Source organism: Erpetoichthys calabaricus, chromosome 7 (assembly GCF_900747795.2).
Source record: "Erpetoichthys calabaricus chromosome 7, fErpCal1.3, whole genome shotgun sequence".
Lineage (NCBI taxonomy): Eukaryota > Metazoa > Chordata > Cladistia > Polypteriformes > Polypteridae > Erpetoichthys > Erpetoichthys calabaricus.
In genome coordinates, this window is record NC_041400.2 from 15,083,359 (window position 1) to 15,096,458 (window position 13,100).

A 13,100-nucleotide genomic window follows, 5' to 3' on the forward strand; every position below is an offset into this window, starting at 1 on the left:
TATCTCCATATTTGAGTATATGAGAAAGTCGAGACCTTTCCCGGTTTTTTAAAGGTGCGCATCCACTGCATCCTCTCAGGCAGTGACTTTACCCCACTATAAGTAAAATGTATTATTATTATTACTTCCTGGTGTTAAACTAATCCCTTCCAAATTGGGCTTATAACACCTCCAAATTGTTTTGTGTTTACTTGTTCATATTTTATAAATTTAATGTTCATTACCTAGTTTTTTTTTATAAATGAAATTTGCAGGGTGTTGGAAAATAAGACAACAGCATTCCAGTCAAACCGCACCCATGTGTCAGTGCTAATATTAGAGGGTGAAGTTTTTATGATCCAATGTACTGTACAGTGGTGCTAATATCAGACAAATTCAGCAGCAACTCATTCATACAATTTCTGCTTTGACAAAGGAAAGTCATTTTTAAATACAATTGCCAAAACACTTTCAGATCTTGAGTAATAACGTGTGTCTTACCTTTGGCCACTGACAACTGAGTGGGCTGCTGGCTATTTTTAAAACTTTACAGTGAAAGGAAGCCTTGTATCTGCACGGTTCAATACTGCAGTTTTTTTTTAATGCAAAACTTGATGAATGTGGTCCTGCTCTCTGATCTTTGTGATTTTAACCCTCAGAGGACAAACTCTGGTGGAGCATCTGTATTAATAAGGGCCGCATTACTCAGCAGCATTCAGAATGATGAACTGCTATGGAAGAGCTAAAGTATAAGAAGTCGATAAGGTGTGTCAGAGTCACTTGGAAACTTAAGAAGGTTGAGTTTTTATTCGATATAAGCTGAATTGTGAATGTTCTCGCAAAATGACACAATGCACTGGAACATCATGCATTTACATAACACAGAACAGCAAATAAGCAATCATCTCCCATTTTACTTGTCTATTCAAGTCCACCATTTCATTTGATATGTTGTATAACTTCGCCATCAATCAAGACATTATCAAATGCGGTGTTTGAAAATGATCAGTGTTCAAATTCGACTATTCCTCCTAATATCAATTTAGGGGGTTAGATTATATTATGGCCCTGGCAAGGCTATAAAGTGAGTAGCTATCAACAGATCTCAAGTCATAAGAATCAATTTTATAGCAAATTTTACAAATATCTCATTCACCTGTCTTCTTTAACACAAGTCGGAATATTTAGATAGATAGATATGAAAGACACCATATGATAGATAGATAGATAGATATATAGATATGAAAGGAACTATATGATAGATAGATAGATAGATAGATAGATAGATAGATAGATAGATAGATATGAAAGGTACTATATGATAGATAAATATGAAAGGCACTATAAAACAGAATTGATAGATAGATATGAAAGACACTATATAATAGATAGATAGATAGATATGAAAGGCACTATATATCTGTTATATAGTGCCTTTCATATCTATCTATCAATCTGTTGTATAGTGCCTTTCATATCTATCTATCTATTATATAGTGCCTTTCATATCTATCTATCAATTCTGTTATATAGTGCCTTTCATATTTATCTATCATATAGTACCTTTCATATCTATCTATCAATCTATCTATTATATAGTGCCTTTCATATCAATCAAATAAATTGATAGATAGATATGAAAGGCACTATATAACAGATTGATAGATAGATATGAAAGGCACTATATAATAGATAGATAGATAGATAAATGAAAGGGTCTATACAGAAGATATATAAAGTTATAAAAAAGACACTATATAACAGAATGATAGATAGATATGAAAGGCACTATATAATAGACAGATAGATAGATAGATACTTTATTGATCGGACCTCTATTTGATCCCATCTTTAATAGTGAGAACCCTTAGCGAGTGATTTCAAGCTATAGTACAGCACATTTCTTGTGTTATTTTCATTATAATAAAGAGGCAGAATTTGTGAATCCTTTCTGCAGCAGACCGAGTCAGGGTTGAGGATTAAATTTGTGCCCTTGTCACTTTATGTTGTGTAACTTTTTCTATTCAGTATTTAATAGAGAGCATCGTGCTTTAAAGGGTCAGAACAGTAAAATTATTTCATTATATGAGAAATGAGTCAGTGTTGAGAATAAACCTGTGGCCTTGTATCTTTATGTAGTGCAACTTTTCTTATGGAACCTTTAATGGTGAGGATTATCTCAAGGTGCTTTAAAGGGTCGTAATATACAAATTTCTTATTATTTCTTCCATTTAAAGACTGAGCCAGTGTTGAGAATTAAACTCAGCGACCTTGTCACTTTATGTAGTGTAACATTCCAAGTAATTTTCCAGGCATAGAATAATAAATTTCTCTTATTTGAGCACTGGCAGGTTAAGCTACTCACATGAGTTACGCATGGACTGAGCGGAAAGGATGAAGCCTTTAATTATAAAATGGAGACTTTGATAGTGAAATCAATCCCAACCTGTATAAAAGTATAACATATCACACATGTGATTTTTTATTTCTGTCAGTCAAAAAAATATACTACCAAAAATTGATATTTTTTGTATGTTTTACTCGCCACATGTAGTTTCAAGACCAAGAGATCAAGTTCAAGTGGCTTTATTCTCATACCATCCATACGCTCTATTGCAGCTTACAACAGGTAAGTGAATAGATAGTAAATGATAAATAATTAATAAATAATAACAGTAAAATTAATAAAATAACAACAGTAGTGACAAGTGAACAAACCTACTGCATATAAATTTGCTACTGGGGCAGATCTGAGGGCAGTGGGACAGCAAAAGGGGTAGAAGATGTTGTAGTAGCTGGTAGAACTGGTCTGGACTGTGGGAGCGGTGCAAGTGGTCTTTCACAATACTGTAGGCTTTGCGGATGCAACGCTTTACTAAGATGTTTTACAATGGAGGGCAGAGAGGACCCAACGATCTTTTCTGCGTTGTTAAGGACCTTACGGTTAGTGATATTGCACTTCCCAAACCAGACAGTGATGCAGCTGCTTAGTAAACTCTCAATGGTGCCCCCTGTAGAATGTGGTGAGAATGGGGGATAGTCTTGCATTCTTGAGCCATCAAAGGAAGCGGAGAGACTGCAGCACCTCTTTGGCTATGGAGGTGATGGTAATTCACCAAGTAAGGTCAGGTGCAAGGTGCACACCAAGGAATTTGGTGGTCTTGACCAGTTCCACTGTATAGCAAGTGATGTGCAGTGAGGTGTGGACAGCAAGGGTCTTTCTGAAGTCAACAATCATCTTTTTTGTCTTGTCCACATTAAGAGACAAATTGTTGCACTTGTAACAGTCCATCAATCGTCATATCTTCATTCTGCAAGTGAAGCCATGAGACCCATCACCATTGTGTTGTCAGTAAGCTTAATGATGGTGTTAGTGCTGTGCACAAGCCGTACAGTCGTAAGTCGGCAGAGTGAACAGAAGTGGGTTGAGCACACAGCCCTGGGGAGCACCAGTACTCAGCGTGATGGTACTGGAGATGGTGTTTCCAACCACAGTTTGCAGTGATGATTGAAAATATTTTTTAATCTTATATTTTCATAGAGAACAAAGCTAAAAAGGTTTCTAGTATAGTATGGATCTATGGTGACCAACACTATATAACAGCAAATGATATCAAAAAGTCCATGAAAACATCTCACGTTACTTGTGTCGCATAATCCACACGTCAAGACATCGGCTCACCAAACACATATATTTTTACTAAAATATTCTTAAATAAAGCATTTCTGGAGAACACTCTTGTGAACAAAATTGGAACGTACTCAGACGCACCTGAGCATTTGGACTGAAGGCCAACCTCCCTGCCTCGTTCATTAGTCATGGCTTATTCATTGGCTAACATTGCACCTCACATGATATCTACAAAGATAGATAGATAGATAGATAGATAGATAGATAGATAGATAGATAGATAGATAGATAGATAGATAGATAGATAGATACTTTATTAATCCCAAGGGGAAATTAGATAGAAATTAATTAGAAATTAGAAATTAGATAAATTATCTCTTAAATTAAATTAAGAGATATGTACAGCTAAAGATTAAAAGATCTATCATCAGGGTGTGCTGGTCAGCAGGGGGTCTTTTCAGCCATGATGAATGAACAAAGGGAACCCCTTTGCTTGATAAATTAATTAGTTTTAGGTTTAGGTTTAGGTTAAGGTAGACTTTATTATCCAAGAAGGAAATTTGTTTGTAACAGGAAACTCTGAGTGACAAAAGGATCACGTGACCTAACCCCACGCTCTTTATAGTGATTGGTGCTGAAATCACCAAGCTCAACCCAGAAATTAATGGATGGAGCAATCTGTTGTCTGTGTACCAAAATCACCAAGGAGATCCCTCAAACCCAGTCAAAGCACTATGAAGTAATCTTATGTGAGTAGCATGCCAAAATCACCAAGGTGAACCCACCGCTAAAGTTGATGAAACAATCCGTCTTCCATGCTCTGAAATGACCAAGGGGACCCCTCCAGCTATTTCCAGCTCTGAAATGACTAAGGTGGACCCAATAATTAAGACCGATGAAATTATCTTTTGTCAGTACACCAAAAAGACCAAGGGAACCCCTCAAACCAGGGCTGGATTAACCATTACACCTAACCAAGTACACCCTACAACTAAGATCAATGACATTATCTGCCGTCCATGTAACAAAATGACCAAGGGGACTCCTCAAACCCAGTCAAAGTATTATGAAGCTGTCTGATGTGAGCAGCATGCCAAAATCATCAAGGTGGATACCACAAGGTTGATGAAATGATCTGTCTTCTGTGCTTTGGAATCACCAAGGGGACCCCTCCAACCCACTCAAATTAGTATGAAGCAATGTGATGTCAGCACGCCAAAATGATCTGCTGTCTGTACACTGAAAAGACCATGGGAACCCCTCAAACCAGGGCTGAATTAACCATTAAGCAAAATAAGCCCATGCTTAGGACATCAACGGATGGGGGGCAAATTTTCCATTGCCAGATTTACCATGGAGCATATGGTGCAAAACTGCAAATGGTTCAGCTGAACCAGGTCTGCACAAAAGGGGCTCCCACATTAAATGAAAAAATTACACACACACACACATATATATAGATAGATATATATACACAATAATAAAATTAATAATAAAATAGTAATAATAGAGGTTAATTGGGAATACAACAAAATTAGAATCTGTTAACTGTCACAAAGTCCACTGAGGCTAATGTGATTGTTCTTGTCTTGGTCATGTCGGCTGTCCAGTTAAGTCGTCCACTGAGAGTGAGTGCAGCTCATATATATGGGGGCAACCGAAATCTTTTACAGTAAGTGCTTAGGGCCTCTAAAGGTCTTAATCCAGCCCTGCCTCAAACCCAGTCAAAGAACTGTGAAGCAATCTGTTGTCAGCATTGCAAAAATCACCAAGGTGGACCCTACAACTAAGGTCAATGACATTATCTGCCATCCATGTACCAAAATGACCTAGGGGACTCCTCAAATCCAGTCAAAGTACTATGAAGCAATGTGATGTAAGCACGCCAAAATCACCAAGGTGGACCCAACAGCTAAGGTCAATGAAATGATCTGTCGTCCGTACAACAAACTGACCAAGGAGACCCCTTAAACCCAGTCAAAGTACCATGAAGGAATTTGATGTCAGTGTGCTGAAATCATCAAGGTGGCCAGTCAACAAAACAGTTGGGTGTCTGAAATGAATTGTTACATTTTTTTAGGAGCTAGAGTTGTTAGGTCATCCTGGGGCTTGTGGTTGACATAATTTGGCCTTGTCCACAGCATACGCCCCTCTTCTTTCAAACAGCTTTATGGTAAACAGGGAGAAGGGTGTTTTCCCAGATCTTTAGACCTGTGTTCCTATGGCAGGTCCTTAAAGCGCCTCCCTCATATGCCATATGGCAAAGTACAACTCCAGTCTGCATACATTTCAAAGAAAGTAAAACACTGGGACTCAAAAAGGCCACCCAGCTCCTCCCTGGGTGTTCCACAGTGAACTGTGGTCAAAGGCAGGAAACCTGACTGTTCAGAGAAAACCCCACACAGAACATTGCAAAAATATGATGGTGTCTGGGCCTGAAATAGAACTCGGCAAAATCTTAAAAAGAAAAAGAATACACAAGCTGACAGATATTCTCTTATCAGTAAATTAAGATTTCTGATTGAAATGCTGTTTCCTTACACCCTTCCAGTATCTCCTCTTCACCAGTTTATTTACTGGATGTACTTCCAGGTTGTATTATTGGTTCATTTGATTTCAGTTCCTTAAAGGCTTTTCGGTAATTGACAGCCAAAGCTCCCAACATACCTGATGTTCTGGTTTTGTCAATAAATAAAGAAAAACACATTACAAGTCCCTAAACAATGCACAGCTGTTCCACTTTATAATCGACATACCCCATAGCACTATAAAAGACTATAAAAAACAATCAGAACCAGGCCAGATCAAACGAGTATTATATTTAGGATTAAATAGCTGGGCAGAACTAGACTCATGCCTGGATTAAATTTCCTTTTTTGGCGCCGCTTTTCAGAAGGAAAATTTATAGCTTTACCAAATACTATGACGTGTATCACGCTACCAAAGTAAAACTTCAACAGTTGTCGACACAGTTCCAACTAGATCCATGAAATGATCCCCTGACAGCTCGACATGCAGTAAAGTGAATTCAGAATTAATTGGTCATGACTGTTCTTGGATTATCGATTCACTCATTTCCATCAATCCATCCATCCATCCATCCATTATTGGAATTGATTAATGAGGTTAAGGGGGTCAGGGCAGGAGATTAGCCTGGTATTGCAGGAGCCAACCCTGAGTGGGCTACCAGTTTATAGCAGGGATTATTCACACTCACTTGCGCCATTCCAGGTTACAGTCACAGATTTGCCTCACCTTACTGTTTTTAGGATGTGGGAAGATGACATAGAGCACCTGGGACGGTCATACCCAATGAACATGAAGGCCAGGGAAGAAGTGACACACCGTGGTCATTCAGGAACTATAAGACTTTTTGTGCCACGTTTGGTAAATCATTGTCCTGTTGGAATATGGCACCAAGGAATCTTTATAGATAGGATATAGCCTAAGCCTCCAACACCTCTGTGATGTTTTACTGGCTGGTCAAGGTACCAGCAATACTTCTGAGGTGAGAACACCATGGCACCCCAGTCCATAACATCTGGTGCTGGGCCCAAATGATTAAGAAAAATAGATAGATAGATAGATAGATAGATAGATAGATAGATAGATAGATAGATAGATAGATAGATAGATAGATAGATAGATAGATAGATAGATAGATAGATATGAAAGGAACTATATGATAGATAGATAGATAGATAGATAGATAGATAGATAGATAGATAGATAGATAGATAGATAGATAGATAGATAGATAGATATGAAAGGCACTATAGATAGATAGATAGATAGATAGATAGATAGATAGATAGATAGATAGATAGATAGATAGATAGATAGATATGAAAGGCACTATATGATAGATAGATAGCTTTTTACAGAAACTCTATAAATAAGTAAATTCACTTTGTTCTGAACACAGGCTGAATGACTGTAATGCAAGAAAATTAAAAAGAAAGTAATCTTCTCCCCTGGTAGTCCCAGTCCCAGTGTGTCATTATGCAGGTATATTGCTACTGGTATAAAGGAGTCCCCGTTGTGTTTCTTGACACACTTTTGCTGTGTAACTTGTTGGTTGAAAGTCCTCAGTGTTGGTGTGTCAAAGAGAGGATGCACAGCATTGTTCATAATGGCACTCAGTTTTGTTTTAATTCTCTCTTTTGCTATGACCTTCAGGGGATCCCATAACTGAGCTTGCCCTTTTAATTAGCTCGTTGATTCGGTGGTCCTCTCTTGAAGTGATGTTACCAACCCCCCCACACCACAGCATAGAAAATCACATTGACCATCACAGAATTATAGAATCCATGTCTTCAGCAGCCTTTCTACACAGTGCCACCAAAATTCACCATTATGTTGCAGTAAATGTATCTGGGATATGTCCAAAAACATAATAATAATAAATAATAATAATTTATTACTGCAGTGCCAGTCATCCTGCTGCTGGCACCTTTCTTGGAATCATTGCATCTGTGGTTGAGGGTTAAGGTTATCCAAAGCAATGATTGGTGAGTGTGAAGGCCCCACTGATGGGGTAACAGTGTGCGATGACATCAGTTTACAACTGTTGGGCTAGGATGTGTGATGTGGCTGTTCGGTCCATCACTGACATGCACACAAGATGCTTGTAGTCCTATTTCTTTGTACTTTCGAGCACTCAGGACCTCTCACTTTGTTGGGTCTGACTCCCCTCTACCTACTAAAGCTATACTTTTTCACCGTGCTTGCATTCCATCCAACATGAACGCCAATGTCCTGGAAGAATAATCCATCTTCCCACATTCCCATGATTCTCCCTCGCTCAAAGTCTGAGACACAAGCATGTGGAATGTTTGGTAAGTGAGAAGACCCCAGTGCTACAAACAGCGTGGAACAGTGCGTGACGACACCAGTTGATGCGTGACAGACCCCTACTGTTGAGCTAGAATCTGATCATAAGCATTTAATGATTTGCAGACGCACGAGTAAAGAAAACTAAAAATATGAATAAAAATGTAACAAAGCATGATGCTAGTGTGTGAGACTTGTAGGGATTTGTGCTTTTATGACTTGCTGTCCCAAGAAGGACTTGCAGCACCCAGCTGTCAATACTAAGCTGAAAAAGGATGGTGGTGCAGACACTCGGGATTTTGATGGCTCTTATATTTAAATAACAGTTGCCCAATAACCATTAGGATTTTTTTTTTGCTGTTGGTGTTTATGGCTTTAGTGGCGGCCACAGTAAGAACAACCATAATAATAAAGTATTAAGAAGCACTTACAAATGTTCATGTAACATCCAGAATCAGTAACCTAAGTTCAAATATTATTTTACTTTTTTATCTGAATATTCAATCGTCATTTTTTTGTACAGCCATAAATCACACCAGCAGTTTCTATCTATCTATCTATCTATCTATCTATCTATCTATCTATCTATCTATCTATCTATCTATCTATCTATCTATCTATCTATCTATCTATCTATCTATCTATTACCCACTGGTCCCAAGGCAAGTCAGCAGGCTCCGCATTAGCGGATTGGACGTGAGCTCTTATTGTGTATACTGTTTGATTTGCAGCCAGTCATTTTCTTACAGGCGTAGTCCTGAACAGAGTCGTGGGGGTCTGCTGGTGCCTATCCCAACTAGCATAAGGAGCAAGGCAGGTATAAACCCTGGATAGGGTGCCAGTCCATCACAGGGAAAACACATACACACCTGCATGTCAGTGGACTGTGGAGGGAAGCTGGAGCTCCCGGAAGAAACCCACACAGACATAGAGGGAGGACCCGGCATATGAACCCTGGTCTCCTTACTGTGAGGCAGCAGAGCTTCCACTGTGCTGACCAAGATACAAAAAGAGATGTATGAGGGGTCTTTAATTATAAACAGTGTGGCGGACGGCTGGGGAGCCTGCCCAGTCGGGACGCCTAGAAGGACCAGGAGAGGGACAATAATAATAATAATAATAATAATGCATTTTATTTATAGGGGCACTTTACATTAGCAGTAAATCTCAAAGTGCAATATTAAAAAATTAAACAAAGGCAAGTAAAGATAAAAACAGAGATAAAACAACAATAATTATAGCATTATTGTTAATAAGCTTTACAATACCTCTCCTGGGCCATGGGATGTCAGCTATGGGATCAGAACTTAGAAGCTCAACCCTGTTGGGGCCTGTGGCCACCACCAGGGGGCACCAGGAGGATTATGGCACCCTGGACTGCAGCACTTCCCACCACAACTGGGAAGTGCTGCCGGAAGAGATTCCAGGCACGCCCGGAGTGCATCCGGGTGCTCTTGCGGCACTTCCACCACACCAGGAAGTGTCATCAGAAGATCATCATGAAGCACCTGGAGCACATCCGGGGCGTTATAAAAGGGGCCCCCTCACTCCATTCCAGAGGCCAGAGTTGGGAGGAAGAAGACGGAGCTTGAGAGGAGAGGAGAGGAAACGGCGATGCTTTTCAGCATTTAAGAAATAAGTTTGGTGTCGAGAAAAGTGAAGCCAAAATGAAGGAAGGTGCTTTTGTTGGCCCTGAAATCCGTGAACTGATGCTTGACGATGAGTTCAAAAGGAAACTGAAGCCAACTGAATCAGCAGCACAGGAAGCATTCATGCGGGTTGTCCAGAATTTTCTTGGCAGTCACAGAGCAGAGCAATAATGCTGAGCTTGTGGAGAACCTGCTGAAAGTATATCAGCTTATGGGAGCCGGAAGGTCACTGAAGATGCATTTTTTTACATTCTCATCTCGACTTTTTTCCACCATATCTGGGCGATGTCAGCGATGAGTATGGGGAAAAATTTCATCAAGATATAAAGGTGATGGAAAACCGATATCGGTGGGAAATTCACACCGAGCATGATGGGTGACTACTGTTGGTTCTTGCAAAGAGAGACGGATGTGCAGTACAAGCGCAAAAGCGAGGGCCTCCAATATTTTTGGGCACGCTGACCTCACTTTTATGTTGAGGTAAATTGACATAAATATAATTTAACGTGTCTCTGCTATTGTCTTCTGGTTTGTTTTCAGAATAAACACATCAAAACAATTTTGGTGGGACTCCTGATATCGTGTTGATATATTATATTAATATTCAAAAGTGTTAAAACGTCAATGATGTGTATTTCAAAAACCTGACGTGCAGCTTAATTCTGATTTCATATATGAAATCAGTGTAAAAAACTTAATAAGGAGCTGCTCTGAAGTTCCCAGTAGCAAACAAAAAATATTTTTTTTTGTAGACCAGTGTAATGAATACATAGCTTACAAAAATTAGATCATACACAGTCCAGCCACACACACAGGCCAATTTAGGATTGCCAATTCACCTAACCTTGTATGTCTTTGACTCTGTGGGATTCCCACACAGACACGGAAAGAACATGCAAACTCCATGCAGGGAGGATCTGAGACTCGAACCCTGGTCTCCTTACCACTGCCCCACTGTGCTGCCCACTGTTGGATTTTATATTAAGCATATGATTTGTATACTCAATGTCTTTTTATTTTTTGGACTGCTATCACTAATACAAAAGACACCTAGTGGAGAATTTCAATGTACTATAAAGTACTAGGGTGTTGTAACGTGTTAGCCATAATGGCTGCAATGACACATCAAGAAAAATGACACCTTTTATTGACTAACTGAACTGATTATGATATGCAAGCTTTTGAGGCAGTTCAGGCCCCTTCTTCCAGTAACTGGAGTTCCAGTGAAGAATATTCTTTTATTTTAGAACATTGGAACACTCTTGACGAGCACAGGCCATTCAACCCAACAAAGCTCGCCAGTCCTCTCCACTTATTTCTTCCAAAAAAACATCAAGTTGAGTTTTGAAACTCCCTAAAGTCTTACTGTCTACCACACTACTTGGTCGCTTATTCCAAGTGTCTATCGTTCTTTGTGTAAAGAAAAACTTCGTAATGTTTGTGCGAAATTTCCCCTTAACAAGTTTCCAACTGTGTTCTTGATGAACTCATTTTAAAGTCACAGTCTCGATCCACTGCACTAATTCCCTTCATGATTTTAAACACTTCAATCATGTCACCTCTTAATCTTCTTTTGCTTAAACTGTAAAGGCTCAGCTCTTTAAATCTTTACCTCATAACTCAACCCCTGTAGCCCTGGAATCGGCCGAGTCACTCTTCTCTGGACCTTTTCTAGTGCTGCTATGTCCTTTTTGTAGCCTGGACACCAAAACTGCACTCAGGACTCCAGATGAGGCCTCACCAGTGTGTTATAAAGCCTGAGCAGAACCTCCTGTGACTTGTACTCCACACATCAAGGCGCTATATAACCTGACATTCTGTTAGTCTTCTTAATGACTTCTGAATACTGTCTGGCAGTCGATAGCTTAGAGTCAACTGACTCCTAAATTCTTCTCATAAGGTGGACTCTGCCCATTGTGTATTCAAACCTAACATTTTTACTTCCTATGTGTAATACTTTACATTTACTGACATTAAATTTCATCTGCCACAAATCTGCCCAAGCCTGTAGTTCCCTGTGTTTATAGAGACAGAGACAGCATTGGAAATCCTTCAAGAGGTCATCTTCAATGTACAAAATGAGCAGATCTCTCCAGTTTCTCTATTACAACCTGAGCTTCCTCGAAAGCTTGCCTATTATAATCGGTTCAGTTAGCCAATAAAAGACAGATTATCCTTCCAGGACATTGGCGCTCATGCTGGATGGAATGCCAGCACAGTGAAATAGTATAGTCATTTTACTTGACTTCTCAATTCACCCTGAACAAAATGAAAAATAAGCTCAAACTTCAAAAAAGGAAAATTTATTTTAAGTGTTTCATTGGATCAAATGATGGGATGATTGAGTGCCTTGCGGTTACTCAAATTGCACACACACTTTAGAAAGTATAGACATGAATCGGTAAAAGTGAAATCCAATTAGAATTAAATAAATAAATGGAAATATTTGCATATTCAATTGTGTCTGTCAGTGCCCGCCATTGACAGCATTTAAATGAGCTCCGCACAAGGCACCTACCGCTAATGACTGCTGCCTTATTTTAAAAGATGAGGCAGATGTAAATGGTGACACGAGGATGGCTTCTCTTCATCAACCAATTAATGAAGAACATTTGATATGCCACCTTCACGGTCACCGACAACAACACGTATTTCTATACCACATCATTTCCATATAAAACATCAGGCTCAAAGTGATTTACAAATATAGCAAGTAAAATGAAAAATATTTAATTGCAAATAAAAAAGCACATAAACGAATAAATACATGAAATACAAAAACTGATAAATAAGAATACATCAATTGGCACTTACATAGTGTCACACACGTGCGCATGGGAGGCAGCTAAAAGGATCAAAAGAAGGGAATTCCATGCCAGGCCAGGAGGTAGCGGGGTGCAGTAAACGTTTCCAGACACAGGAAATTCTGCCTGATTCCGACAACGTTACTTCCGGTTCCGGGCCCAAGAAATTACTTCCGAATACCAAAAATGACGTCACATCCGCTG